Genomic DNA, 24749 nt, shown 5'->3' with positions numbered 1-24749 from the left:
CTGCATGTGCCATAGCACGGAGAAGATCATGTTTACTGGATTCTAGATTCTCCCTTACTTTCCTTGTGGGCTTTGTGGGACTACGAGCCTTCTCACTAGATGGTGGATAAGGTTCTATGCACTCTTCCTCTAACAATGGGTCTGGCAGAGACAGTGTAGTCATTCCTTCAGCCATCCTGATTCACAGGGAGAAGGGGAGATGTATAGTCTCTTATATGCTGAGAGCAGGTGCTCTGCTGGAAGTTCTGAAGCTTTATAGAAGCTGGGAAGGCTGTAGGCTATGTGCACACGTAGTTGGAAGTGCTGCGGATTTTTCCGTGCGGATTTTGAAAAATCCGCAGGTCAAAATACCTGTGGTTTACCTGTGAATTAGCCTGCGGTTTAGCACTGCGGTTTCACACCTCACAATGGTGAAGGTGTGAAACCGCAGCGGAATCCGCACAAAGAATTGACATGCTGCGGATTGTAACCAACAGAAAATCCGCGCGGAAAAAGCCACAGCATGTGTACAGCATTTTTGGTTTTACCATTGCAAAGAATGGTACTGTACAATGCAGCAGAAACTGCTGCGGACCCGCAGGGCCCGAAACTCGGCGGATCCGCAGCAGAATCCGTAACGTGTGCACATAGCCTTACAGATGAATCTGGTAAGTCTTTTCTACTATTCTGTCCCCAGGGCCTGTGGCTGCAAATATGGCTCTGTGAGATGCTGGATCTCTTCACCTTACTTACAATTGGCGACGGTCGCAGAGAGCTTAACTCAGCTGCCGGCACACATGTTATGAAGAATCCAGAAGAGACTTTGATTTCTTTAAGAATACTTGTTGAATGCATACAAACAGCATCAGGTAAAAAAGACATTCTTCAGACAGGCTGAAAGCACATGTGCCTCTAATGAAGCCAAGATGGAGACTGAGACACAGGAGGAAGAAGAAGGAAGTGACATCACACCCAGAAGAGGGAGACAGAAGAGACAAACTTCATGGAAAGGGAGGATTTCAGCTATGCAAAACACAGGAACACATAGCAACAATAAACAGTATGAGAGACTACAATACACCATGTAAAATGTACAGGAAAGTCTGTAAAATGTCTCATTCAGGAGACATAACAGTCTACGTTTCTTTATACCACCGTATAAGCACATGGGTGCATATATATTGGGCATATTTTCACTTATCAATATAATATTTTAAAAAAAACCTATCTCAATATCTCAATGTCTTTAGTTTGATATTGCCATTCCTTTGTTCTTTCAGATTTTTGCCCCTGACTGCAGCAAGGAAATCTGATCCGAAAATTTCCAATAACTGAGAGATATGTGACCAGATCGGTCCTTCAGCAATATCCACAGAATAGCACTGTGTTTTTTCCCTGTGTAGTTTCCCTTCCTCTGAGCAGTTATGGGAAGCCATTGATGGATGAGTCTGGCAACATGCACCTTCATCAGCAGCCATGTTGGCATCATGATATAGTGCTGCAAAAAGTAGTCAAGATTAAAATATCAGGACCGTAGTTTACAAATAAGTATATCGGACACATATTCCTATAAAATTAGCTAGTAACCTTAATGCGTCTAGTACATATGCAAAACAAAATAGACAAATCGTAATTTAGCTAATTTTTAATTATTATTTAATAAATAGTACACATGAAAATGAACATCTTTGTAATATATGTTATAAAAAAAAATCTGCTTCCATATCCTCCTAGAACCGAGCTCTCATTCTCACTCTTCAAAGGTAAAATGTATCTTGGGTGAATACAGTCGTTCCCATTACTGAGATAGGAGATGACAGTTGGTGCTCATAAAGTTCTATGGATGAACTAGAAGCCGAGACAGACATTCTGCTGCAAGTTCTCCTGAAATGACAGTTACACTTTAATAAATATTTTGCATGGCGTGAAAATAATATTTTCAAATTTGAACCTCTAATTGAATTCAAAATACTGCTCAGAAATCTTTCATTTCTTAGTGCAGCTTACCACTAACTCTGCATGGTGCATGGTAAAGGCCACATATCAGTCATGGTTAATGTGTCCATAGGTAAGTGGATAGGTTATAATATGGCGTCAGGTATGTGACACACACAGTCATGCTAACAACAGAGGACCCTTAGTGATCATATGAGATTACGGGTGTGTAATGTCTCCAGTCTGGCTTCATTTGCTAACATCAAGTCTGGTTTAACTATAGTTCAGGGGTTGCTGTTATCTATATGTCTGATTATTAAGACTCACTTCCTTAAGGAAGCATTTAAGCATCCTCCCAAGAACTTATTACATAACCCGGGCTGCCATAACAAATATACTTCCTCTACAGCGCAGATGCTTTTTTTTTTTTTAACCCTGTATAAGCCAAAGCTATGATTTAAGACTCTACTACAGTATATTTTAATCAAAGCACAAGCTGCAAATCAGAGAAATGGGCCTTGTTGCGCTTCACAAGAAATAATCAGAGTTCGAATTTCAGTTTTTAAATTACTCTTTGAAAATGAAGCAGCAGTGATTTTGTCAATGGCAATAAGACCAAACAATAGAAAAACAAAAAGTCAGCTCACCCATCAGTTGTTACTGGACTCCGAGCACGGAAACTGTAGTGTAACAGGAAAAGCAATGGTCCATGGTATAGTCCAGCTCAAACAAGGCTGTTAAAAATTGAAAAAAAATGTATTGAAAAAATATTTTTCATAAAACAACGGTCACACAGTGTAAAAAAATCACCACTCCTATGTGGGAATAGTAATGTGGGCAGACGCACTTCAAACAATAGTTCTTGGTCTTTGCAAAGACTTGGACCAAACCAAAACAAAATGAATGGGTCTGTGTCTGCTCATGCTTCCCTCTGTGTAGGCATAACAGAGAAGCAGGCTTTAGTTTAAGGCAGGCAATCTATCGCACAATGTCAAAGCACTACGTTTTCTGTGACATGAGGAAAATAAAGTACTAGCACCTATAGTGCTGGTAGAATGCTGATGAAGAACCACACACAGAGTGAATGGCAAATTACACAGCATGAGAATGCAGAGAGTTCTTAAATATATTAGATTGGTATGTGTTTCGAAACCAGTTTTTCTTCACATGCTTTTACCCTGATTTTGAGTAAAATATTAGGTATACTTACTGTAGGTATTAGGTATACTTACAAATCTAAATTACAAGTGTATCAAAATAAAAATGCACCAAAATACAGTGGTATATCTATCGTCACTATGTTTGAGTCACTGAACTCTGTTTCCACCATGGTACATGGAACATCTTTTAATGACAATATTCAATCCTGCTTGTGAATGTTTTTAACCCAGTGCTCGCACAAGGATCTTACTATGACTTATCTATAATATCTGCTTTCACTGTTTGACTGTCAACTGCCATGTTCTTAAAGGGGTTGTCCCACTAAGACTTCATTCACACATCCTGGTGATTCCTGTACTGTGAAAACCAGTACTGGTAAAATCCATGGTCTGTGTGCCATGTGTATGTCCATGTACTTTCAGTCCATATGAGGGCTTGTTTTTACCAGACAGTAAACTGGAAAATGGGAAAAAAAAACCAAATGGGGAAAAATTGTGAAAAAGGTGCAATTCTGACATTATTTTTTGGGGGGGAATTGATTTTACTGTGTACATTTTGTGGTAAAAATAACCTTACATTATGATTCTCCTTATCGGTTGGATTACGATGATACCAAACAAGTCCAGTTTTTTTACTATATTAGTGGTGAAAAAAAATCTGAGTTTCGAAAAAAATATTTTGAGGGTTGTGTCACCATTTTCTTAAACCTGTAACGTTTCCATTTTCCTCTCAATGGAACTATGTGAGGGCTTACTTTTTTGCGGGACGAGACAATATTTTTATTAATATCATCTTGAGATAGATGTGGAGTTTTAATATCTTATTAACGCTTTCTTTAGGAGAGCTACAGTGACAAAAAAAATGTAATTTGGCGTTCTTGATTTTTGTTGCTTATGGTGTTTAGTTTACCAACCAGGTTAATTATTTTTATATTTTTATAGATCGGATTTTTCTGAAAGCACCGATGCCACACAACACATCGATTGTTAGAGGCAGGTCCTAGCAGTAACACAGCCAAAACCTGCTGGTTATATGGCAGACTCACCATATGAGCCCTCCACATCCTTCCACTACTGACTCACGCTGTACATGTACAGCGCATGTTGTAAAGGGGTTAAAAACAAAAACTATTTTAAAACTCTCCATGGCATTTTACAGGCATTTAAAAAATGAAAAAATGTGTAAATGAGCTCCAAAAAGGTATGTGGTTTTTATGCTTCATAGTGACATGACACAGCATTTTATAAGCAAACATTGTGACATCACAATAAAGAGGTGGGGGCTAACTGGAGGAGGCAGAGCTATAAGCTAACATTCTACTGTAACATCACAATAAAGGGGCGGGATTAACCAGAAGGGGCGAAGCTATGGAGTGGGTATGGTTATGCAGAATAGGTGTGGCTATGTGGAATGGGCAGGGCAGTGCTGAGTGGGCAAGGCTTGAAACACACACACACACATACACTAATATACAGTGTATATATATATATATATATATATATATATATATATATATATGATTGTAGGCTTCATAAAATTCATGTGCTTGCGTGGGTTTCCTCCGGGTACTCCGGTTTCCTCCCACATGCCAAAGACATACTGATAGGGAATTTAGATTGTGAGCCCCAGTGGGGAGAGTAATAATAATGTCTGTAAAGCTCTGCAGAATAAGATAGTGCTATTGTTATGAATGGGTCACCGAGGAGGAAAACAAAAACAAGCTAAGTCACAGAAAACCAGAGAGGTTGGTAACTATGCGGATTGCAGACCCCTGATCCTAACCACACAACTAACAGCAGCCGTGGAGCATACCTGCGATGATTCTAGACGCCTCGTCACAGCCAGAGGACTAAATAAGCCTAAAGCATGAAAAGGGGAAAACTAAACTGCCCCAGAGCAGACCCCAACGGAATAGACAGCCCCCACACATGTATAGACGGTGAAACAAGATGAAAGCATAAACACAGGTAGGAAAATAGGCTGAGCAAACGATGGGGCCCACACTATCTAGGAAGGACAGGAAAGGAAAGACACTGTCTGCAATCACGCCCAAAAACCCTGCAAATAATGTCCAACACTTCTGATAGCAAAAAAAACCCTGAAGTCACTAGACTTCACCCACTATATCAGCACTCTGGCATATTCTGAGAACAGAGCAAAAAGAGGCCAATCTAATAAGGGACAAAAAGCAAACAGGCAAATACAGTAACATAAAAGTGGAAATTCAGCACAGTCCCAGCCGGGGCTGGCTGACCACACAATAACTGAATAGACAAAACCAAATCAAATGTTGAAATGAGCAGAAATAACTTAGCTTGAGATGACAGGAACTGAGCTAGAAACAAAGACCTCAAGAGGCAGAAAAAAATCACCAGCAAGGAAATAGGAAATCGGTTGTCTTAAATCCAGTCTGAGACTCCAGATGTCCAATCCTCATCCTCATTATCAGGTGGCAGGTCTCTGCTAATTAAATCAGCTTCATTACCTCCTGCCACCACCAGAGGGAGCCTGGGAAGAGAACTCATGACTGGCAGACCAGAAAATGAATTCACAACATGCTATATAAGCAAAAGCATAGTAATAGTAATGTGAATCTGAATAACAATTCACATTTAGACTTAAAAGATTTGTCCAAGCTGCTGAGCTCATTGAGAAATTGCTCCAGACAATTTGTTGTGCAATTTCTCGGAGTACGCCGATACCCCATATGTGGAAGGAAAACTACTGTTTGGGAGCATGGCAGAGCTCAAAAAGGAACGCAGACTTTGATGGAATTGTGTGCGGGTGTCATGTCATGTTTGGAGAGCCACTGTGTGCCTAAATCCCCCCCCCCACAATTGACACAATTTTGGAAACTAGACCCCTCTAGGAATTTATCTAGAGGTGTGGTGAGCATCTTGAATGCCCAGGTGCATCACAGAATTTTACAATGTTGATCTGTGAAAATGAAAAAAACATTTTTTCCCACAAAACTGTTGCTTTAGCCCCCAATGTTTTCATTTTTCACAAGGCTAGCAGGAGAAAATGGAAACCTAAATTTGTTGTGCAATTTTTCCTGAGTGCGCAGATACCCCATATGTTGTCGAAAACTACTTTTGAGGCATAGTGCCAAGCTCAGAAAGGTAGAAGCGCCATATTGGAGTTCAGATTTTGTTTGAATGTTTGAGGGTGCCACGTCACATAGGCAGAGCCCCTGAGGTGTCAGAACAGAAGAAACCCCCAATATATCACTTCCTTTTACAAACTACACACCCCAATGGGAGGGTGCAGTGATCATAATGACACCACATGTGCCTCACAGATTTTTATACTATTGGGTGGTGAAGAAATAATAATTAATTTTTTACTGCTAAAATCTTGTTTAGCCCCATGTTTTTAAATTTTCTACCTGCTAATATGAAAAAATGGACCTTAGTTTGTTGCAAAAATCTCTCCTGGTGCTCCAATATCTTATATGTAAATGGGAATGATTTTTCAGGCACAGTACAAAACTCAGAAGGGAGTGAGCACCATATTACAGTGCAGATTTTCACTAAATGTGGTTTAGGCACACTGGAGCTCAGAAGGGAGGGGGGGCATTTGGATTTGGAAGGGCAAAATTTGCTGGATTTCTTTTGGGGTTCGAGGGACCATAGTGCTTTTCCAGAGCCTTTATGCTACCAGTAACATGAAAGCCTGCTATTCAACTGACAGATGTGGGACCTGAGTGGGGCTTGATGTTTTTGTGGATTGAGTTGAAGCTTTTATTTAGAACATTTTACATAAGGATTGGGATCACATTTATCCTATACTCTATGCTGAGCGCTTACTTTGGGGTTTCCATCTAAATCGCCGAGTGACATGATTCAGATGAAACTCTTTGGACTCCATCTGGCCTCTGTTCAGAAGTTTCCTTAATTTCATAAGTGGACAAAACTATGGCGGACCGGCTAAAAAGAAGTACACAGTCAATTCATAGACCAGACGGCGTCCACTGTGCCTCCATCTGCCTCCTTATAGGGAATCTTTTGCTGTGGTTCCATCTGAATCATGTATTTCGGAGAATTACATGCAAACCCCGATGTAAGTGTTCAGCGCAGGATAAATATGAGCTGAGCCTTACTGCAATCTTTGGGAGGCAGAATGAAGAAATCAACAGCATGTGAAGAATTGGTTTTATTTATCTTTTATGCCGTTCCTCGTGCGGTATAAGTGATTAACCGACTTTCTTCAGGTTGGTGCGATTACAACAATATAAGATCTATATCGGGTTTTTATGCTTGGCTGATGTCACACACTAAAAGATGCTTTTTATTGCAAAAACTATTTTTTTGTATTGCCATATTTTGAGAGCTATAATTTTTCCAAATTTTATCCTTAAGATTCATGCGAAGGCTCGTTTTTTGCAGGATGAGTTCATGTTTTTATTGGCACCATTTTTGGTCACAACATTTTTTGATTGCTTTTATTCTGATTTTTGGGAGACAGAATGAAAAAAAAACAGCAATTTAGGAAAAAATTTTTGTTTTTTTATGCTGTTCTGCGTGTGGTGCACAAAATTGATAAAGCAGCTTCTTTGGGTCAGTATGGTTACAGCGATACCATATTTAAATTTTTTTTATGTTTTGGCACTCTTACAGAAAATATACTATTTTATAGAAAAAATTATTTTTGCATTGCTGTATTTTTAGAGCAACAATATTTTTAATTTTCATTGATGGAGCTGTAATGCAGCTTATTTTTTGCGGGACAAGATGAGGTTTTCAGAGATATCATTTCTATTTCTATTCATCTTTTTGATTGCGTTTTATTCCACTTTTTGTTTGGCAATATGATGAAAAAGCATGGTATTTCCACAGTTTTTTTTATTTTTTTACGGTGTTCCCTGAAGGAGTTAGCTAGTTTTACAGTTTTATATGGAGGGTCGTCACGGACGCGGCGATATTAAACAGGTGTACTTTTTTTGATGTTTTTTTTTTACATAAAAATAGAAAATCATCAGTACAGTATATAATATATAATATATAATATATACAGTATAATATTTAATATATAATATTATATTATATACATATTGTAACGTCCTGCACTATCTGTGGACAGGGATTACTCACTTTGCTGATCGCTGAGGCATATTCTGGGACACTCAGTGTTAAAAAAGTCCATTCGGTTTATTAGTAAACCGCATAAACTGCTCCTAAGATATTACAGCATAGTGCATAGGATTTCGAGAAATCTCATGTACATTTTACGTCGAGAAACACCGGCGGCTCACCAACGGAGACAGAAATGCGGCGCAACTCTCCAGACCTCAGTATGTCTATTAATCTTGAGGAGACGTGAGTCTCAGCAAGAGAAATTTCACCCATACAGTGTATTGGACTCAGTGAGGCTGGTTTCACATTAGCGATTTCGTGCGCTTCCATGTGCATGTGTAGGGAAGGTGACCTGACGGACGGACGGACATGTCAGAATAGAGAAAGATAGGTTTGCACAGTTTAGATAGGTGACAGTTACTACAATGGGGAAATAGCGAGGAAAGTGTAGTGGACGTGCAGTACCTTGGGTTGACCATTAGATGGCAGGGAGGAGTGTGAGCAAAGGACTTGACATCAGCTTAGGGCTTTAGAAACCGTTGGTCATGGGGGCGGAGTTACAGTGACAGGGGACCGGGAATGCTATAAATACTGAGGGAGGGTACCAGAAAGTTCCAGTCCCCAGGGGGAGCTCCAGTGACAGGAGGACTACGACAGTCTGTGCGCTGTGAGGAGAATCCAAACCAGGGGGACTGAGGAGAGAGAACGTCAAGGGGGTGGTCCTGACAGGAATACCGCAACAGAGACGAGTAAAAGAGAGTAGGCATACCGTGTCAAGGATGACGTTTGACCAGTGAAAGGACTGTCGGTGATTAGGCCTATGGCAGCCACAGTGTCGGAAGCTGTCAGTGCGTCAGCAAGGAAAAAGGGACAGGACGTATATATACGTGCCAGGTGAAAAGCACGGTGTGTGAAGCGGCCCTGGACACGGAGGGCCATGAGTGAGGTACTGTGTTATAGTGTAAGGGCCGTCAGTCGGACGGTGAGAGCACGATTAAACTTGGACCTGTTGTACCCGAAAATGGCCTCTATTTGTCTCTGTTCATCTCTGATGAGGGACCACCCCCCAGCTTGGCCACCAACCCTACACATGCGCCATGCGCCCGTATGTTTAACATGGCGGGCGCATGGTCTAGGGTTTGCACGCAATCGTATCGTATGCGCAATCGTATGCGTTTTCATGCGCATGCGTTTTTTTGTAGTGTGCCCCCAGGTACGCCTGACGCAACCTGTTGCATTTTTGGTTCCGTCCAACGGCGTCAAAAAAACGCATGCACACACTTGCGCAAGGAATGCACCAAAATAACACATTACAGTTTATGGGAACGCAGGCGTGTGCATGGACATGCGCACGCCTGCGTTTGAAATCGCATGCGTTTTAAGAGTTAACATGGCTAGAAACTGGTTAAAACACATGCGCCTAAAAACGCAAACACATGCAAAATGCATGATGCGTTTTTTGCAGGCGTTTCTATTGCGCACGAAGCGCAGTGCTAAAAAACGCTAATGTGAAAGTAGCCTGAGTCCACATGGTTCAGTGATCACATGCAAATTCACCTGCGTTCAATAACTGGCAGCGCTTTGGATGCAGCGGACATGTGCTGCCAATTACTGAACATCTGCACACACCATAAAATGAGGGGATGCCACAATTCACTTAACATCAGCTCTGATAAGTATATACTGTATGAGGCGGACAGTTTGAGATGAAGAGTTTGGATCTTGAAATGACCTAAGGCTGTCTTGTGGGAAATATGTTAGAGAACACCTTGGCCATATGATAACATCTATCTGTTTTATATGAACAGGCAGTACTGCATTGCAATACATACAGGTGCATCTCACAAAATTAGAATATCATCAAAAAGTTAATTTATTTCAGCTCTTCAACACAAAAAGTGAAACTCCTATATTATATGGAGTCATTACAAACAGAGTGATCTATTTCAAGTGTTTATTTCTGTTAATGTTGATGATTATGGCTTACAGCCAATGGAAACTCAAAAGTCATTATCTCAGTAAATTAGAATACTTTATAACTCCAGCTTGAAAAAATGATTTTAAATTCCGAAATGTTGGCCTACTGATATGTAAAAATCTGCAAAAACCCTAGTCCATGCCCTCATCATCTCTCGCCTTGACTACTGCAACCTCATGCTCTGCGGCCTCCCCTCAAACACTCTCGCACCCCTCCAATCTATTCTAAACTCTGCTGCCCGACTAATCCACCTGTCCCCCCGCTATTCCCCAGCTTCTCCCCTCTGTCAATCCCTTCACTGGCTCCCAATTGCCCAGAGACTCCATTACAAAACCCTAACCATGACATACAAAGCCATCCACAACTTGTCTCCTCCATACATCTGTGACCTCGTCTCCCGGTACTTTCCTGCACGCAACCTCCGATCCTCACAAGATCTCCTTCTCTACTCCCCTCTTATCTCCTCTTCCCACAATCGCATACAAGATTTCTCTCGCGCATCACCCCTACTCTGGAACTCTCTACCACAACATATCAGACTCTCACCTACCATCGAAACCTTCAAAAAGAGCCTGAAGACCCACCTCTTCCGACAAGCCTATAACCTGCAGTAACCACCGATCGACCAAACCGCTGCACGACCAGCTCTACCCTCGCCTACTGTATTATCACCCATCCCTTGAAGATTGTGAGCCCTCGCGGGCAGGGTCCTCTCTCCTCCTGTACCAGTTATGACTTGTATTGTTTAAGATTATTGTACTTGTTTTTATGTATACCCCCCTCACATGTAAAGCGCCATGGAATAAATGGCGCTATAACAATAAATAATAATAATAATAATAATAATAATAATAATGTATGTTCAGTAAATGCACTCAGTACATGGTTGGGGCTCCTTTTTCATCAATTACTGCATCAATGCAGCGTGGAAGGAGGCGATCAGCCTGTTGCACTGCTGAGGTGTTATGGAAGCCCAGGTTGCTTTGATAGCAGCCTTCAGCTCATCTGCATTGTTGGGTCTGGTGTCTCTCATCTTCCTCTTGATAATACCTCATAGATTCTCTATGGGGTTAAGATCAGGTGAGTTTGCTGGCCAATCAAGCACAGTGATACTGTTGTTTTTAAACCAGGTATTGATACTTTTGGCAGTGTGGTCAGGTGCCAAGTCCTGCTGGAGAATGAAATGTCCATCTCCAAAAAGCTTGTCGACAGAGGGAAGAATGAAGTGCTCTAAAATTTCCTGGCATATGGCTGCACTGACTTTGGTCTTGATAAAATACAGTGGACCTACACAAGCAGATGACATGGCTCCCCAAACCACCACTGATTGTGGAAACTTGACACTAAACCTCAAACAGCTTGAATTGTGTACCTCCACTCTTCCTCCAGACTCTGAGAACTTGATTTCCAAATGCAAAATTTACTTCATCTGAAAACAACACCTTGGACCACTGAGCAACAGTCCAGTTCTTTTTCTCCTTGGCCAAAGTAAGACACTTCTGGCGTTGTCTATTGGTCATAAGTAGCTTGACACAAGGAACGCAACACTTGTAGCCCATGTCCTGGATATGTCTGTGCATGGTGGCTCTTGACGCAATGAGTCCAGCAGCAGTCCACTCCTTTTGAGTCTTCCCCAAATTTTTAAATGGCCTTTTCTTAACAATCCTTTCAAGGCTGCAGTTATCCTGATTGCTTGTGCACCTTTTTCTCCCACAATTTTTCCTTCCAGTTAACTTTCCAATAATATGCTTGGACACAGCACACTGAGAACAGCCAGCTTCTTTAGCAATAACCTTTTGTGGCTTACTTCTTTCTAGAGTGTGTCAATGGCTGCCTTCTGGACATCTGTCAAGTCAGCAGTCTTCCCCATGATTGTGGAGCCTCTGAAACAGAATAAGGGACCTTTTTAAATGCTTAGGAAACCTTTTCAGGTGTCTTTTGCTAATTATTCTAATTTACTGAGATAATGACTTTTGGGTTTTCATTGGCTATAAGCCATAATCATCAACATTAACAGAAATAAAAACTTGAAATAGATCACTCCGTTTGTATTGACTCTATATAATATGAGTTTCACTTTTTGTATTGAAGAACTGAAATAAATTAACTTTTTGATGATATTCTAATTTTGTGATTTGGACCTGTTGATGTTATTGCATTTTAATATTGAAGAACCAAGATAAAAAAAGCAAAACAAATGTAATGAATAAAACAAAATTCTGCAAATTTTAGGAGGAGCCTGATGAATGCTGCATATTATATTGCTTTTTTTAATTCAATGCATAAATAGTTGCGTCTAATTGACTCTTTACATAGGACAATAATCAGCCAAATCAACATGTAAACATAAGGCACATCTGAGAGGTCAATATTATTGTTCAATGGCTAATTGGATAAATTTTGCAGACACTACAGTTTTCATTGTGGACATTACATCTCCCCATGTAGACAGGACAATAATCGGCCAAATCAACATGTAAAAATAACACACATCAGAGAGATGAATATTCTTGTTCATTTCTGTAGATTCTAAGATTGTCATTGTGGGCATTACATCTCCCCATGTAAGCAGAGCTCATGCTGTCAACAATATGCAAACTGTTTGGGAATCAATCACTAGAGTTGAGCGAAACAGGTTGGCCAGATTCATAAGTTGCCAACTTATGCCAAAGTCGGGTTTCGCCGACCGAAACCCAACCATAGCGTGAAGTCGGCCATGCGGTCGGCAAAATGAGCGCCAAAGTCGGATTTCCTAGAATGCTTGCAGGTGCCTTTTTTTCAGCCAATGAGCAGGGACGTACACTGTGGGCAATGAGATGACATGTGCAGCGTCCACCATCATCGTAGAGAAGGGCATTGCAGTGATTGGCTTGCATTGGGGGGCATCATAGTGTCTATAAAAGCCCTGACGGCGACCTCCATTTTACTTCTGCCGATCTTAACAGTAGGGAGAGGTTGCTGTTTATCAGTAGGGGGAGAGTTAGGACTGTAAAGATATAAGAAGAAGTTCTTATATGCATGTGCTAATAGCAATTGTGTGTGCTGTACAGTTAGTGTGCAGTGACAAAGGAGGATTTTCTTGTGTGCAGCAGCGCTGGTTATTGGGCTGCCTGATAGCTGTATTGCTGTGTGTACACTGTTGTGCAGACTGCTTTTTACACAGCACTAATACTTTTATTCTTTTTTTCTGCACAGTTACCGACCGTTCACTTTTTCCCACACCGTATAGAACTGTACGCTCCTCACACACTACTGTGTACCGGCTGGTATCACAGACAAATACATGCTGACTGTGTGTGACTCCAGAAATGAATATGGAGATTTAAATTTCCCCTACACGTATACAGCTGTACACTCGTCATACAGTACCATATATCTGCTGTTTGTATTACGGACAAATACATACTGAGTGAGCGTCTGTGTGTGACTATGGAGATATATACGGAGATTTAAATTTTCCCCTACAAAATATACAGCTGTACGCTTCTCCTACAGTACCGTATATCTGCTGTTTGTATTACGGTCAAATACATACTGAGTGAGCGTCTGTGTGTGACTCCGGAAATATATACGGAGATTTAAATTTTTCCCTACACCGTATGCAGCTGTCCACTTCTAATATGGTACTGTATATCTGCTGTTTGTATTACGGTGAAATCCATACTGAGTGAACGTCTGTGTGTGACTCCGGAAATAAATACGGAGATTTAAATTTTCCCCTACACCATATACAGCTGTGCGCTCCTCATACAGTACCGTATATCTGCTGTTTGTATTACGGTCAAATACACACTGAGTGAGCGTCTGTGTGTGGCTCCGGAAATATATACGGAGATTTAAATTTTTCCCTACACTGTATACAGCTGTACTCAGCTTCTGATACAGTACAGTATATCTGCTGTTTGTATTACGGTGAAATCCATACTAAGAGAGCATCTGTGTGTGACTCTGTAAATAAATACGGAGATTTAAATTTTTCCCTACACCGTATACAGCTGTACACTCCTCATACATTACTGTATATCTGCTGTTTGTATTACGGTCAAATCCATACTGAGTGAGCGTCTGTGTGTCACTCCGGAAATAAATAAGGAGATTTAAATTTTCCGCTTCATCGTTTACAGCTGTGCGCTGCTGCTTGTATTACTGTCAAATCCATACTGAGTGAGCATCTGTGTGTGACTCCGGAAATATATACGGCGATTTAAATTTTTCCCTACACCGCATACAGCTGTACGCTCCACATACAGTACCACATACGCGTATCTGCTGGTATTTTTGGTACATTTTCCAAAACATGAGGAAGTATGGTAGAAGAGGCCATGGATGTGGGTGGGGGGGCCAGCTGGTACTGATGGTGGTGGTGGTGCATCTGCTGGTAGTGCCAAAAGCACAATAGCACCTAAGGCAGGAGGTGTTAAGCCTGCGTCATTGTCTGGCACAAGAAGGCCTGTAAGGCTCCCTTTTCTGGGAGTAGGTCAACCGCTTTGAAAGCGTAGCATCAGGAACAGGTTTTGGCTTACATTGCCGAAACAGCCTCCAGTTCTATTGCCTCCTCTTCTGAAGTTTCAAAAACTGCAAGCACTGAGTCATCAGTGCAGGCTCCTGGTCAGGAACAACACCTTTCCTTGTGTCCTTCACCCCCACCAAAAGTGAAGGATGCGGCAGGCCACGCTTCAGATTACTCCCTGGAGCTCTTTTCACATACCATGCCTAAGTTATCAAGTGAAATTCTGAATTCCCCAGTCCAAGATGAATATGACATGGAGTGCACTGATGCACAGCCAGTGCTATATGATGATTCTGATGGTACATTCACCAAGAGCACTGCATTGCCCTCGCAGTCTACTGAGCCAGATTCTGACCCTGATGAAACTCAGGTGCCCCTTCCCACATACTATACCACCTTACACGATGACACAGAGGAAGGTGCAGATGAAATTGAAGAGGAGGTGATGGATGACCCAGTTGTTGACCCGGATTGGCATCCATTGGGGGAAGAGGGGGCCGCTGGCAATAGCTCAGAAGAGGAGGAGGATCCGCAGCAGGCATCGACATCGGAGCTGCGGTTATCTGGCAGGCCTGTAGCAGTCCAAAAACGTGTTAAAAAAACAAAAAGAGTTGCAGGACAGCTTGGCCAGATGGTAAAATTAGCACAGCGTGCAAGCCCTGAAAATTTTTCCCAGAGTAGGAAGAGTTTAGTGTGGCAATTTTTTGACCAAAATCCTATTGATGAGGCAACGGTTATCTGTAAGAAGTGCTGAAGGACCTTTAGCCGAGGGAAAAATCTCTGAAATTTGAATACCAGTTGCATGCTTAGACATGTAAACACCATGCACTTGCAAGCGTGGACGGACTACAAAACCTCAGGTAGCACACGTGCACCTGCTCCGACTGAAGGTAGCCAGCAACGCTACATCACTTCCCCCACTGTAAGCCCACCGGTTCGCACACCACCAGCAAGAAATGTTGAGGTGTCGTCACAAGGCCAAAGCAGTCAGGGAATCACAATGTTTTTCCAACGAAAGACTGCATCTAGGCCATCACCGCCACCACCACCATCACCAACCCCCTCTCAGTCCGCCATGTCCACCGCTAGTTCCACCATATGCAGCTCTCAAGTCCAGCTCACCCTAGCAGATACTCTGAGTAGGACAAGAAAGTACTCATCCTCTCATCCACGTACACTGGCTTTGAACACCTACATTGCCAAACTGATCTCATTAGAGATGATGCCCTTCCATTTGTTTGAAAGTGCAGCGTTCCGAGAGCTCATGGCCTACGCTGTCCCACGCTATGACCTACCCAGTCGGCACTTCTTTTCTAGAAAAGCCATCTCTGCCCTCCACCTGCATGTGAAAGACAGCATTGTCCATGCACTCAAACAATCAGTGAGTGGAAAGGTGCACCTCACAACAGATGCATGGGCCTGTAGGCATGGCCAGGGCCGTTACATGTCCATCACTGTGCACTGGGTGAATGTGGTGGATGCAGGGTCCACAGGGGACAGCAGTGGTGGGACATTGCTGCCTAGCCCACGGTATAGGCAACAGTTGGCTGTAGGCGTTCGACCCTCCTCCTCCAGAAGCGAAAGCTCGTCAACAGAGCGCAGTCGCACAATCACTCCATCCGCAGCTGCCAGTGTTGCACACGAGGTGTCCCACTGTCGAACAGCTAGTGGTAAGCATCAGCAGGCAGTTTTAAGGATGATGTCTTTGGGTGACAACAGACACACCGTGGAGGTACTGGCTGACTACTTGCAGTGAGAAACTGATTCATGGCTGGGCAGTCCACATCTTGAGCCAGGAAAGGTAGTCAGTGATAACGGATTTAATTTTGTGGTGGCCATAGCCCTGGCAAAACTCAGACACATACCTTGCCTGGCTCACACCTTGAACTTGGTGGTGCAGTGCTTCCTAAATAATTTCCGGAGTTACCAGCCCTGCTCCATAAGGTGCGAAGACTGTGCTCGCACATCCGTCACTCGCCCGTAGACTCCAGTCGTACGCAGAGGCTGCAGCGATCGCTCCATCTCCCCAAGCACTGCCTAATCATAGACATTGCAACAAGGTGGAACTCCACCAGGCACATGGTTTAGAGGCTGTGCGAACAGAAGCAGGCTGTAATGCATTTGTGGGAGGATACACGGGCAGGCAGCTTGAGGGCAGACATCGAGTTGTCGGGTGTGCAGTGGTCAAAGCTGAAAGATCTCTATAAAGTCCTTCAGTGTTTTGAGGAATGCACACAGCTGGTAAGCGCAGACGGCGCCATCATAAGCATGAGCATCCCACTTATGTGTCTGCTCATGCAAACTTTGACGCACATTAAGGATCAGGCGTCTGCAGCGGAGGAGGAGGAGGGAAGCCTTGATGACAGTCAGGCATTGTCTGCTCAGGGAACTGTCCTGGATGAGGTTGAGGAAGAAGAGGAAGAGGAGGAGGAGGATGAGGGGGATGATTATTTTGGGGAGGAGGATGCTTCTCAGGGGGCAAGAGAAAATGTTGGCTTGCCAAGGTCAGGTACAGGGTTTGAGCATGACTGGAGGGATGTGGATTTGGCAGAAAGTGCTCCTCCACCCACCACTGTCAGTGCATCATTGACACCTGGAACATTGGCCCACATGTGTGATTATCTCTTGCGGATCCTAAAAAGGGACCCCCGCATTGCCAAAATTATGAAGGATGACGTCTACTGGTTGGCCAGCATCCTCAATCCACGCTATAAAGGCAAATTACAGAACATCATGCCACAGGAGAACCTGGAGCTAATGTTGGCGAACAAACAAGCATCTCTGGTAAACCGTTTATTAGAGGCATTCCCAGCACACAGCTACGGTGCAGGTTCTACCACGAGCCATACTGGGCAACATGGAAGAGGTGTTCATGGTGCACACAGCAGAAGTGGCATTGGAGACAGGGGTTTCATGACCATGTTGTGGACTGATTTCTCGAGTACCGCTCACACGACTGGTAATACTGAATCAATTGCAACAGACAGGAAACAGCAGTTGTCAACTATGGTTCAAAATTACCTCTCCTCCCCTATCGATGTTCTTCCTTACAGTTCATTCCCCTTTGACTGCTGGGCCTGTAAACTGGACACCTGGCCTGAATTGGCACAATATGCCTTACAGGAGCTCGCTTGCCCTGCTGGTAGTGTGCTATCATAAAGAGTCTTCAGTGCTGCTGGATCAATCCTGACAGAAAGAAGGACCCAGCTTTCGACCCAAAATATAGGTTAACTCCATTAAAATGAACCATGCCTGGGTTTCAAAGGATTTTGTACCACCTTCCCCTGATGACACATAGGTTGCCAGCAAAATGGCTCGCTTTGTCCTCCTCTTCCTCCGACTTCTCTAATTCCTCCATTTGCAGCTGCAGCTTGGGATTGGGTTTCGGTCGGAACTCCGACTTTTGCCAATAATCGGCCGATTTCGTTCGACTCGACTTTTGGTAAAGTCGGGTGGTCCGATACCCAACTCGATCCTCCCGGAGGCAAAGTCGCTCATCTCTACCAATCACATTAACAGTTGAAGTGCTTGTGCAAAATTTCCTGCATAACTGCCAATCAAATTGTTACATTGTCAATTGACAAAGAATATTTAATACTGGCAGAAATCAGCCTATTTATACCCAGCATTGGTCCCCCTTTAGAAGTGGTTGAATTTGATTAATTTGATTGACTTTGCAGGGGATCGGGCGATTTGTAGCCAAAACGAAAAGCTCTAGCTGTTATAAAAAGTAGTTAAGAAAGTAAAGAATTCTGCACCTATAACAATTAGAAAGCTGGTGTTTCAGGTTGGGCACCCACACTAAGGCCATGTTCACACGGTCAGTATTTGGTCAGTATTTTACATGAGTATTTGTAGCCAAAACCAGGAGTGGGTGATAAATACAGAAGTGGTGACGTGTTTCTATTATACTTTTCCTCTGATTGTTCCTCTCCTGGTTTTGTTAACGTGGCCTAAGGGGTTAAACATACAATTTAATATAATACATGAGTGTTCTCAGCTTACTTAGTATTTTATTAGTTCAGACTTTAGCTCTTCAATGGTTGTTTACTCTCCATTCTCCAGATTTTTTCCAGGATCATTTTTTCTTTGTAAATCTTTGCCCCATTTATGGTCCCTTCTGGATTTCATCAGCGATGTGAACATCAGCTGTCTACATTTCCATGCCTTTCATGTAGAGCCACATAAAACAAAACACTTGGGCACAGTCTTTTTTCTTTTCAAATGCATAAAGCACATCTGCAATCAGTTGAGGAACTCCTGCTATCCTCACTGTAAAACACACAAAATTGTCCTTATACATCTTAAACCAGCGTTCTTAAATATATATTTTTTTGCCTATATACTGCGGGATAAAATATTATTAAAAAATAACGTAGAGTTTCTTGGGTATGGCTTGTATTTACTGGATTAGGCTGAAATGACCTTTTTGGATTGTCTGCTCTGTTAATTCCTTCTTTCTCTGATAAGGGAAGAAGTAATAGTCCCTTTGTCCCTTTAGAGGGAATCTTGTCAGCAGATTTTTGCTATCATCTCAGAGCAGCATGATGTAGGCAGAGAAGCTGAATCCAGCATTGCATCACTTACATTACTAGGTGCAGCCATTCCCACACAATCAGAGCTTTAAGATTTAGCAATGAAGCAGAGCTGAGAAGGAGGACCCCACTCACACCAGGCACTCCGTGTACAAAGTCCATAGACAATGAGTTGCCTATCAAAGGAGGGGGCTTGCCAATAGATGTTACCGCCACCAGCTCCATTTTGTTGAAGTTAAAATTTTCTTTGCAAAGCCAACAATATTATTTGCAGTATGAAGGATCAGTGCCCTGTCCTAAGCCCATAAAGATGAATATGTGAACAGAGCACCAAATAAAGCCCGACCCACATGCCGCCCCGGAGAACGAGAATCTCATTAACTGAAAACTGCAAATAGAGATTAAACAATAACCACAAGACAGATTTCATTACCCAGGAATTCCTTTTAACCCCTTCGCGATCCAGCCTATTTTGACCTTAATGACCTGGCCATTTTTTTGAAATTCTGACCTGTGTCCCTTTATGAAGCAATAACTCAGGAACGCTTCAACATATTCTAGCGATTATGATTATGTGATTATGTTTTTTGATGACATATTGGGCTTCATGTTAGTGGTAAATTTAGGTCGATAATTTTTGCTTTTGTGAAAAAAAAAAAAAAAATCGGAAATTTGGCGAAAATTTTGCAATTTTCAAGTTTTTGAATTTTTATTCTGTTAAACCAGAGAGTTATGTGACACAAAATAGTTAATAAATAACACTCCCACATGTCTACTTTACATCTGCACAGTTTTGGAAACAATTTTTTTTTGTTAGGAAGTTATAAGGGTTAAAAGTTGACCAGCGATTTCTCATTTTTACAACAAAATTGACAAAACCATTTTTTTAGGGACCACCTCACATTTGAAGTCATTTTGAGGGTCTATATGGCAGAAAAAAGCCCAAAAGTGACACCATTCTAAAACTTGCACCCCTCAAGCTACTCAAGACTACATTCAAGAAGATTATTAACCCTTCAAGTGCTTCACAGGAACTAAAGCATTTTAATTTTTCCAACAAAAATGTTCTTTTAGCATCATTTCTTTCATTTTCACATGGGCAACAGGATAAAATGGATCCTAAAATTTGTTGGGCAATTTCTCCTGAGTACACCGATACCTCATATGTGGTCATAAACCACTGTTTGGACGCACGGCATGGCTCGGAAGGGCCTATTACATCTTGACATGTGCACTGACTACTTTCAGTCTCCTCAAATGCTAATGTTTATGCTATGCTATAAAGCGCTCATTATATCAGCGATCATTCGTTCATATATTTGAATATACTTTGCGATATCGCATAAACATTCCTCCTTTTTTGAGTTTTTTCATTGTGCAATTGATATCTGTGCACACCATGAGACACTCTGTGTGTGTACATTCTGTTACTATGGATTCCTCCTTAACCAGTGATGCAGTTCCGCCCTCAAAGCCTGTACTGCTAGGAGGTGCTATGTGACTGCGCAAGCGCGTACTACGTTAGGGCCTGCGCGTTGAGTACTTTGAGCTCTCTGAATACAATACTCACTTCCGTTTTTCCCGGAATCACTTTCCACTCACGTGTGTTGTATACACGTTACCATGGACTCTCTCTGATGGCTACGCCGCCGCGTCTAAAACATGTGACCTATGAGGTAACGCTGCAACTGCATCATATTTGTTAATTTACTATGTATTTATAGGATACCTTCCAGTGTAACCATCAGCCCCTGATGAAGTCACCTAGTGGTGGCGACACGCGTCGGGCATCTCCACAAGCTCCCCCAGTCTTAGATATTCATGGACTACCATATTGAGTCCTTACTTGGTGAGATAAGTATTTTATTTGTGTGATTCTTTTTCTGTGTATGCTATTTGCTACATTTAAATCCCGTATGTTTGGGAATACTTATTCCTCTACATTGTGGACTGTGTCTATTTGATCCACACATGGTGGTTGGAGCCATTAGGGTTTATTACTTTGTATCCCTATGGTTCACATTAGTATATTGGTGTCAGGTGTATAGGTGTTGTTTCAGCCCTTTATGGGTAGGGTCAATTGTTTATATGTACTTACTATATTGTGTATGTCATCATAACTGACATTTATACTAATGGTTTTCATTTTTGTATTGTTATATGGGATATAAGCTATTACAAACCACATGTGTATATCATTTTTTGGGGGGAGCCCATAGCTCTATTCCGGGCTAATAGGGTTTGTTATTTGTCATGTCTATGACTTTTTAAATGTTTTTAATTGGTTATGTCTGTTTTGTATCCAATAAAATATAATGTATTTGTCTATTCAGGTGATACTGGTTTAAGTCTGTAGCTTTTCTCTATTTTTCATCGGAAGGGAAGGAGCGCCATATGACTTTTTGATTTAGCTCCAATTGTTAGTGGACACCATGTCGAGTATGTAGAGCCCCTGTGTGCCTAAACATTGGAGCTCCCCCACAAATGACCCCATTTTGGAAACTAGACCCCCCAAGGAACTTATCTAGATGTGTGGTGAGCTCTTTGAACCCCCAAGTGCTTCACAGAAGTTTATAACGCAGAGCCGTGAAAATAGAAAAATCTTTTTTTTCCTCAAAAAATCATTTTTTAGCCCGTAATTTTTTATTTTCACAAGGGTAGCAGGAGACAATGGACCCCAAAAATTGTTGTACAGTTTGCCCTGAGTACGCTGGTACCCCATATGTGGGGGGAAGCACTGTTAGGGCACAAGTCGGGACTCGGAAGGGAAGTAGTGATGTTTTGAAATGCAGACTTTGATGGAATGGTTTGCGGGCGTCATGTTATATTTGCAGAGCCCCTGATGTGCCTAAACAGTAGAAACCCACCACAGGTGACCCCATTTTGGAAACTAGACGCTCTAAGAAACTTATCTAAATGTGTGGTGAGCACTTTGAACCCCCAAATGCTTCACAGAAGTTTATAATGCAGAGCCGTTAAAATAAAAAATCATTTTTTTCCTCAAAAAATGATTTTTTAGCCCTTAATTTTTTATTTTTCCAAGGGTAACAGGAGAAATTAGACCCCCAAAGTTGTTGTGCAATTTTTCCTGAGTACGCTGATGCCCCATATGTTGGGGAAAGCCACTGTTTGGGCACACGTCAGGGCTCGGAAGGGAGCGACCACAGTTTTACTTTTTGAACACAAAATTGGCTGGAATCAATGGTAGCGCCATGTCGTGTTTGGAGACCCCTTGATGTACCTAGCCAGTGGAAACCCCTCGATTCTAATTCCAACCCTAACTCCAATACAATCCTAACCACAACCTTAACTCCAACAAACCCCTAACCACAACCCTAACCCCAACACACCCCTAACCACAACCCTGACCCCAAAACACCCTTAAACCCTAATCCCAACCCTAACCAGAAGCCTAACCACAAGCCTAACCCTAACCACAGCACACCCCTAACCCTAATCTTAAGCCTAATCCCAACCCTAACCCTAATTCCAACCCTAACCCTAACCCTAATTCCAACTCTAACCCCAATTCCAGCCCCAACCCTAATTCCAACCCTAACCCTAACCCCAACCCTTACCCTAATTCCAACCTTAACCCTAACCCTAATTCTAACCCTAACGGAAAAATAAAAATAAATATAATTTCATTATTTTTCCCTACCTATGGAGGTGGTAAAAGGGGGGGTTATTTACTATTTTTTTATTTTGTTCACTGTGATAGAATCTATCACAGTGATAAAATTGTGCGTGAAATGAATGAATCTGCCGGCCGGTGCCTGCCATTTTAGAACATAGCGGCACCCATGGGGGAAGACGGAGGGACAACGGCACTCGGGAGGCACCGAGGGGGAAATCGGAAGGCAGGGGGATCGGAGGGCAGAAGAGGGGAGGGGAGAAAATACTGATGGCAGCGGCAGATCACCGTCATCAGTCAGTGGCAGGGGAGCAGATCGCGGTCTCCAGCCATGGCCGATGATATTGCTGCATCGGCCATGTGTTATGAATGGGTCACCGAGGAGGATAGCAGGCCCAGGCTAAGCCACAGAAAACCAGAGAGGTTGGTAAATAAGTGGATGCAGACCCCTGATCCTGTCCACACAACTAGCAGTAGCCGTGGAGCATACCTACGATGATCCTAGATGCCTTGGCACAGCCGGAGAACTAACTAAGCCTAAAGCAAGAAGGGGGAAATCTAAAGTGCCCCGGAGCAGACCTCAAAGGATTAGATAGCCCCCAAACATATATTGTCGGTGAGACAAGATGAGAACACAAACGCAGGCAGAAAAATAGACTGAGCAAACGATGGGGCCCACACTGACTAGACAGGACAGGAAAGGAAAGACACTGGCTGCAATCACGCAAAAAACCCTGCAAAAAGTCCAACACATCTGATGCACAAAAACACTGAAGTTGCATGACTTTGCCCCCACTATATCAGCACTCTGCTATATTCTGAAAAATAGCAAAGCAAAAAGAGACCAATATAACAGGGGACAAAACAAACTGGCACAAGCAGTAACATATGGGCGGTGATTCAGCACAGCCCCAGCTGGAGCTGGCTGACCTGCACAAAGCAGAGATAGACAAAACCAGATTAAATGCAAACAGAATGGCAAATGAATCACTTAGCTGAACCATGCAGGGAAAGAGCAGGAGACATCAGACCTCAGAAGGCACAGGAAGAAAATCACCAGCAGGGATAGAGGGAGTCAGCTGTCATAAATCCCAATCAGAAACCCCAGATCTCCAATCGTCTTCCTCATTATAAGGTGGCAAGCTTCTGTCAATCAGATCAGCTCCACTACCTCCAGTAACCACCAGAGGGAGCCCAGAAAGAGAACTCGCAACCCCTCTGTCAATCTGACCAGCTCCACTACCTTCAATAATCAAAAAAAAAAAAAAAACTGAACTGAAGTAGAATTGAATGACATGCATGATGTAAAAGCATGTTCACATTGGCCATAAAAGCAAGCAAAACCAAAGGAAAAAAAAAAAACAATGTATGCATATACCCTAATAAAAATAAATAAGTAAAAAAGCAAGTGCATTAAATAACATAGGGTACTTAGTAAACACTATTTTGATCAAAAAAGTATAAAGCTGTCCCACCACGACAAGGTGTACCCATTTGAGACAGTAACTACACTAACGGTTAAAACCTACCTAGTGTGAATAGTAGCAGAGTCTCTGGGTCCCAAACGGACACCCAGCTTCAGAGGGACTAAATAAACTACACAGCTCAGTAGAATGGAGGCCACACCCTATTTGTACTGAATACAAAAATGCTGAAGAAAAAACAAAAAAACTGAACTGAAGTAGAATTGAATGACATGCATGATGTAAAAGCATGTTCACATTGGCCATAAAAGCAAGCAAAACCAAAGGAAAAAAAAACAATGTATGCATATACCCTAATAAAAATAAATAAGTAAAAAAGCAAGTGCATTAAATAACATAGGGTACTTAGTAAACACTATTTTGATCAAAAAAGTATAAAGCTGTCCCACCACGACAAGGTGTACCCATTTGAGACAGTAACTACACTAACGGTTAAAACCTACCTAGTGTGAATAGTA

At 42.3% G+C, this 24749-nt stretch overlaps 1 long non-coding RNA gene across 1 annotated transcript; it reads right to left on the bottom strand.

Annotated features, from left to right (window-relative positions):
* Nucleotides 1-1612: 1612 nt before the first annotated feature.
* On the bottom strand, nucleotides 1613-24518 carry LOC141099972 (uncharacterized). Its single transcript, XR_012234568.1, has 3 exons — nucleotides 24337-24518; nucleotides 2562-2648; nucleotides 1613-1863 (listed from the first exon to the last, which is right to left on the bottom strand). It is a non-coding gene; the product is annotated as an uncharacterized lncRNA (long non-coding RNA).
* Between the last annotated feature and the right edge of the window lie 231 nt (nucleotides 24519-24749).

This window comes from Dendrobates tinctorius, unplaced genomic scaffold (genome assembly GCF_039654945.1).
Source record: "Dendrobates tinctorius isolate UK_male_01 unplaced genomic scaffold, ASM3965494v1 ptg000103l, whole genome shotgun sequence".
Taxonomy (NCBI): domain Eukaryota; kingdom Metazoa; phylum Chordata; class Amphibia; order Anura; family Dendrobatidae; genus Dendrobates; species Dendrobates tinctorius.
Note: the sequence above shows the minus strand (reverse complement) of the source record. Positions and strands in the feature narration are given on the sequence as shown.